Here is a 7,259-nt window from a genome sequence, read left to right on the forward strand (position 1 = left end):
GTATAGCCTTGTTAATCTTGTTCATGAAATCTTTTATCTGAAATAAAACAAACAATGTGGTATTTATCTAACACAGATTCAACTGTATATCCAATTTTCTATATCATGCACCAACAGATATGGTCAAGCTTTTTGTGTGAGAGTTTTTGAAACTGGTACTTTTCACTGAAAGAAATGTAGAGGGGACTCACTGACAATGAGAAACTAAATGGTGAATACAGTACAGTAATTGCTGCTACTCCATTTTTCCTAAATTCAGTCTCTGGTCATTGATATTAGATGAATTCATAATTTTACAATATGGATAAAATTATTAGGCACAAATTAGATACATGTACAAATACTTCTCAAGATCTTGAAGTTTGTATGAATGAAACCAAACTTCTACATAGGTGAGTGTGTTGTCTGCCCCCACTGACGGCAATATTGATTTCCAAAACTGAACTGGAGTGGGTAAATGATACTATAAGAGTGTATAGAAAGTAAAGATGGAATAGTTTATTTTGAAATTTCTAGGGTAAATGAGTTTAAGGGGGAACTCACAAAAAAATCGTACAATTTTTCAGTAAATTCAAAGTGTCATGTTTAATTTCAGATTTGACTTAAAACCAAACTTGAACATGCCATTGATATTGTAGGCATGTTTAAAGGTTTCATGAAAAAGAAAGCATTCAATCAAGAGTTATTGCATGGAAGCCATTTGTGTGGATACTTCATGAAATGGGAATTCGAAAATAGAGCATTATTTTCATTGAAATTCCGAAGATACTCCTCAAATTTTCTTCATTTTGGAAAATAAAATGTTTTTGCTAGGGGAAGCTATCTGTATTATCACTAATAGCAGTCGACACAAACACTGATCTTTGTTTTATTTGTCCAGTTTTGTCAGAGGAAATTTTCCCAATTTCAGACCAAGGACAATGGACAAAAAACAATTACAATAGTTCACAATAGACTTTAGGTGAACTAAAATGCTTTGAAGAAGACAGAGTTTCTGAGTAGAACAAGAGAGTCTGATCAGTCTATCACAAAAAGATATGAGACGTCTGATCAGCCTATCACATAAAGATATGAGACATCTGATCAGTCTATCACATAAAGATATGAGCGGTCTGATCAGTCTATCACATAAAGATATGAGACGTCTGATCAGTCTATCACATAAAGATAGGAAAGGTCTGATCAGTCTATCACATAAAGATATGAGAGGTCTGATCAGTCTATCACATAAAGATATGAGAGGTCTGATCAGTCTATCACATAAAGATATGAGACGTCTGATCAGTCTATCACATAAAGATAGGAAAGGTCTGATCAGTCTATCACATAAAGATATGAGAGGTCTGATCAGTCTATCACATAAAGATATGAGAGGTCTGATCAGTCTATCACATAAAGATATGAGACGTCTGATCAGTCTATCACATAAAGATATGAGACGTCTGATCAGTCTATCACATAAAGATATGAGACGTCTGATCAGTCTATCACATAAAGATATGAGAGGTCTGATCAGTCTATCACATAAAGATATGAGAGGTCTGATCAGTCTATCACATAAAGATATGAGAGGTCTGATCAGTCTATCACATAAAGATATGAGAGGTCTGATCAGTCTATCACATAAAGATATGAGAGGTCTGATCAGTCTATCACATAAAGATATGAGAGGTCTGATCAGTCTATCACATAAAGATATGAGAGGTCTGATCAGTCTATCACATAAAGATATGAGAGGTCTGATCAGTCTATCACATAAAGATATGAGAGGTCTGATCAGTCTATCACATAAAGATATGAGAGGTCTGATCAGTCTATCACATAAAGATATGAGAGGTCTGATCAGTCTATCACATAAAGATATGAGAGGTCTGATCAGTCTATCACATAAAGATATGAGAGGTCTGATCAGTCTATCACATAAAGATATGAGAGGTCTGATCAGTCTATCACATAAAGATATGAGAGGTCTGATCAGTCTATCACATAAAGATATGAGAGGTCTGATCAGTCTATCACATAAAGATATGAGAGGTCTGATCAGTCTATCACATAAAGATATGAGAGGTCTGATCAGTCTATCACATAAAGATATGAGACGTCTGATCAGTCTATCACATAAAGATATGAGACGTCTGATCAGTCCATCATATAAAGATATGAGACGTCTGATCAGTCTATCACATAAAGATAGGAAAGGTCTGATCAGTCTTTCACATAAAGATATGAGACGTCTGATCAGTCCATCACATAAAGATATGAGACGTCTGATCAGTCTATCACATAAAGATAGGAAAGGTCTGATCAGTCCATCACATAAAGATATGAGACGTCTGATCAGTCTATCACATAAAGATATGAGAGGTCTGATCAGCCTATCACATAAAGATATGAGAGGTCTGATCAGTCTATCATATAAAGATATGAGAGGTCTGATCAGTCTATCACATAAAGATATGAGACGTCTGATCAATCTATCACATAAAGATATGAGAGGCATGTCAATTCTATCACATAAAGATATGAGAGGCATGTCAATTCTATCCAAGGGAGTATTCCGTCTTTGCGTATTGCAGAGTTATCTTCTCTTGTGAGCAGGTATTGATTGTTACGTCATTGGTTTGTGTGAGAAAATTAAGTCGTTTTCTCAAAAACAAATGACGTAACAATCAATACCTGCTCACAAGAGAATTAACTCTGCAATACGCAAAGACGGAATAACTCGGAGTCAGATCTAAGGCTTCCTGAGGTTCTCACGTCAAATTCTTTGCTCAAGGGTAAATTTGTCCACATCTCCCATAAATATCTTTATACCTATCAAGTCTTTTTCTCCCACCTCCTAGGGATTTTGGTTAAATTTGACACTATGAACGTAGCAATACTAAACTGAACTGTTTTTGACAATGCACAAAACCAAGAACATGTCTGGAAAGGGCAGTAAATGTACATTATAGTGTTGTACCAATGGTTCTTTAAAATTAAAGCATTCTACAAGAGTTTCACAGAAATGTTTTTAACAATTTTTTATTTGTACTAGGTACTGTCAGCAGTCAACTGCGTTTTATTGACCAGATATTCTTCTGATGGCCAAAAATGGCCAGTTTATTATGACTTGTATCTCATAGAGATGACAAAACGTTTTCAGAACTTTTGGCAACAAAACACTTAACATTTTAACTAAAACTGTATTCATAGTAAGGATTTAGAAACTAGACTAGAAAATGTCTAAGACATAAATGCCCCCGCTCATGGATGGGACAGGACAGGGCGGGATGGGACAGGGTGGGATGGGACGCAACAGACATGGGCAACACTATATGCCCCTCATTTTATGGCGGGGCATACAAATAATGCTCCTGATCATGAACTAGAGTTGGTTTATATATATGAGATAGAGTTATCGCACAGGATGTTTCTCATGGGACACAAAAACACATCAGCAAAAGTGGGAGAACATTTGATATCAGCACATACCTGTAATTTTGTCTTGGAGGAAACCTCTGCTTGTAACAAATCAATGGCTGAAGGCGGGTGTCTGTCAACAAAATAATATCAATAATATGCTATCTCTTATGACACAAATCTCTTTCCCAACTACACTTATATCTTAGATGTAAATATAAAATCTCTTTCAACATTGGCAACTTGATGACATGTCATTTGAATAGTACTTTACAATGCATGCACTGAAAATGCTGGATTAAATTTGAACTTGTATCCAATAAAAAAGGCTAATTTATGTAAAAATCTTCCAGAAACCAGAATATCCATTGCTACTCTGCACCACTAATGTATAGACTCCCTTCATACAGACAATTACTGGAAAACTCTCTAACAATCCGCTTAAATTACGCTCCTTCTACCCAAGATGTACCAGCATACCAACTTTGATGATTGCAGGTGAAATAATGACAAATGTGCAGGATTTGCTCTAGAAAACCGGTATCTCACATTGTTTGCAGTTTTGATTAAGGTCAAAGATTAAAATGTAGGTCACATTGATCTTTTTTACTCGACATCTAGCCTATCCAAGTGTACCAATATATCATTTTTATTTTACACTTTAATTAAGGTCAAAGTTCAAGATACAGTGACCTATACTTTATGTGACACTGTCTTTCCAAGCATATTAACTTTGATAATCACAGGTGAATTAATTAATGCAGATTTTCTCTGGACAAGCAGTATGTATATATCTGTTATATTTTGCACTTTTGATTCATGTCAATGGTCAAAATAAAGATCACAATCCCCCCCCCTTATAATCACACACCTTATAGTTTGGGGATTCAAAAACAATGTTTTTATTTTATTGACAATATTTTATATAACATGTGATTATTTGTGACACAAAAAGTACCCAGGCAGTGTTATTTTATTGATGAATTTTGAGGAAATGTGTTATCTTTGAAAATATCATCGTCATTTCCTTCAAATCAGTGCAAACATGATTGTTTCTTTGTTTTGTTATTTGCCTAAAGCACAAGTGTGTATGATATTGTTCGAAACAAAGGTACATATACTGGCCTCTCTGAAAATTTCCAAGTTTACAAAGTTGATTTTTGACTGCTAGGGTAAAAATGATGGAACTGCAAAAGATCTATTGAGAAATGTTTAAGATGCATACAATACTTGATATAAAATAAAGAATACTATAAAAACAGAATGATAGAAATATATCCAAAAAATATTTCTTTAAAATAAAATATAACAGATTAGAGATGAATGTTTTAAGCTTTAAAACAAAAAGGTAGCAATACATTTTTCTTTGGAAATCAAGTCAAGATTGAACTTAAGTAAAGTAGACTTACTTTTTAAGAGCTTTAAGTAACTTGCGTTTTTCATTGTATGACCAACCAAAGCTGGAGCAATGAAACTGCTGCTTTTGTTTCCTTTCCCTCACTGGGCGATCAGCTAGTTTCACTTTGGACACTTTTCTACCTTTCTGATTGCTCTTGATGGAAGACATGTCAATCTCCTCTAGCGGATCTTCCTGATTATCTGACATCACTTCCTCATCATCTGTTTCGATGTCATCTTCGTCAGACATTTCTTCCTCACCATCCTCCTCATCTTTTACATCATTAACAGAGGTGAGATTAATATCGATAACAACTTTGTGTCCTATATTACCCGCCATGTCTGTTTTTCAAGTCTGTTTCTTTCTGACAAAAGAAAAACAACAAAGAAGATTAAAATAAGACTCAAATATACTGACACTTTCTCTTTAACTCATTCACCCTTGAAGTTTCATAATGAACTATTCCAACCATTGAATTTGAAGAATTCAAATGTGTCTTCAGGGGTGAATGAGTTGAAGTATCTTACTTCCATTATAAATCTTGCAGAAAGAATGTGCCTGTTGTATTCCACTAGCTACATGTTATAATCGTATCAGGTAAATAGTGTGGGGCCCAAAATGACAATATCTGTTTTGTGTCTTATTAAAAGCTAAAGGAAAAATAAATAACAAATAAGAAAAATAATGTGGTGCCCCTGCAAAATCACGTTTTTTCTTTTGTGTTTTCTGCTTAGAGGTCAGCATTGAAAAAAAAGAAGATCTGCTGCCCCTATTCCGTCTTTGTGTATTGCAGAGTTATCTTCTCTTATGAGCAGGTATTGATTGTTACGTCATTTGTTTGTGAGGGTAACGTCATCAATTTTTGAGAAAACAACCTAATTTTCTCACACAAACCAATGACGTAACAATCAATTCCTGCTCACAAGAGAAGATAACTCTGCAATACGAAAAGACAGAATTGCAACTCTTCGAATAAATATTTTTACTTTTCTCACTTTCCTTTTCTTTCTTCATTGCAAAGTCTCCCTTTGCACCGGTCTTTATAATAAGTCTGAGGGAGACTACATTCAATCTAGTAGAAATGACCTATGTGCTACACAAACAGGGTTACATTCAAATATACTATTACCTATCAATAACTGTCACTTTTAAAGGATTAGGACCCCTTTTGGTGTTGAATGATCATCATTTGACAGCTATTTTGGGGTGTTGTAGTCTAATAGAATCTTACATGTATACACGAGGGTTGAGATATCCCTGTCCACGGAACAGACCCATGGTTGATTATTTTTCTCACATACATACAAATAAACAAATTCCAGTCGAAATAAACATCAATCTTATTCTTCCGGCAAACCCCAAAGTCCTAGGGTTGAGACGGATGATTCCCCATTCACAACAATTGTATGACATCACGGAAACAATAAAATGATGTCACATAGACAATCCATTATTATGACGTCATAGCACGTGTCAGCTGTCTTTCCCTACCCCGTGTAAGATAGAGTTTTCTCCCACCCTTCACAGGCATGTCCCGTTTTAGACAGGAAACATCAGCTTGTCACCCCCTAGGGTGTGATAGCTTCGTGCTGATTAGCACGTGTTCAATTGTGACGTCATTAAAATGAATCATCGGTAATTGTGACGTCATCAAAAGTGAATGACGATATCATGCATATCCCACAATTGTTTTTGTTTACAAACATGGCAGACTACTGTCGGTGGAGCTGTGACTGAAATAATAGGATGGGAGAAAAATAATCATCCCCTACCTTGAAAGTGTAACAAAGAAATCTCCAAACCTCAGGGTTATTTGTTTGGTTGTCTAACCCTCGGGTTAGACAACAAAAAACATCACCCCTCGGGTTGGAGATTTCTCTGTCACACCCTCAGGGCAGGGGAAGATTCTATTATTCTTTCACCCTTCACAGGTGGGTCTCCCGTTTTAGCCGGAAAAGATCAGCTTGTCATCTCCTAGGGTGAGATAGCCTCGTGCCGATTAGCACGTGTTCAATTGTGACGTCATTAAAATGCGTCACCGGTAATTGTCACGTCATCAAAAATGAATGATGATATTCATACCCCATGTGTTTTTGTTTACAAACAGACTACTGTCGGTGGAGGTGTGACTGAAATAAGAGGCTGGAAGAAAAATAATCATCCCCTACCTTGAGGGTGTATCAGAGAAATCTCCAACCCTCGGAGTGATTTTTCTGGTTGTCAAACCCTTGGCGATGCCTCGGGTTAGACAACAAAAAGCATCACCCCTTGGATTGGAGATTTCTCTGTCACACCCTCAAGGTAGGGGAAGATTCTATAAATCTTTTCCCTAGCAACAAGGGGATCACCCTGTGAAGTATGTGAGAAAAATGCATCATGTGCCAATTGAACCTGTGGAAATCAGATATATGTGGATTTAACCAGGAAAGTGAAGGGATGTAATACCATTCCTCTAGTC

Source organism: Mizuhopecten yessoensis, unplaced genomic scaffold (genome assembly GCF_002113885.1).
Source record: "Mizuhopecten yessoensis strain PY_sf001 unplaced genomic scaffold, ASM211388v2 scaffold5185, whole genome shotgun sequence".
NCBI lineage: Eukaryota > Metazoa > Mollusca > Bivalvia > Pectinida > Pectinidae > Mizuhopecten > Mizuhopecten yessoensis.